Here is a 201-nt window from a genome sequence, read left to right as displayed (position 1 = left end):
CATTTATAGCTCGGACCGGGGGGGCTGTTTGGGTGCGTGGAGCCCCTCCCCTGCGCGCCACAGCCCAACCCCGAGCAGGAACGCGGCTGAAACCCCGCACCCCAAGGTTTTGCTCAGGGCGGGGGCAGCGGGAGCCCCGGGCGCCTTCCTAAGGCGTGGGTCCTGCCCCACGGAGCAGATGCTGACCCCGTGTGGCTTTCG

This window comes from Mesitornis unicolor, unplaced genomic scaffold, assembly GCF_000695765.1.
Source record: "Mesitornis unicolor isolate BGI_N332 unplaced genomic scaffold, ASM69576v1 scaffold28880, whole genome shotgun sequence".
Classification (NCBI taxonomy): domain Eukaryota; kingdom Metazoa; phylum Chordata; class Aves; order Mesitornithiformes; family Mesitornithidae; genus Mesitornis; species Mesitornis unicolor.
Note: the sequence above shows the minus strand (reverse complement) of the source record.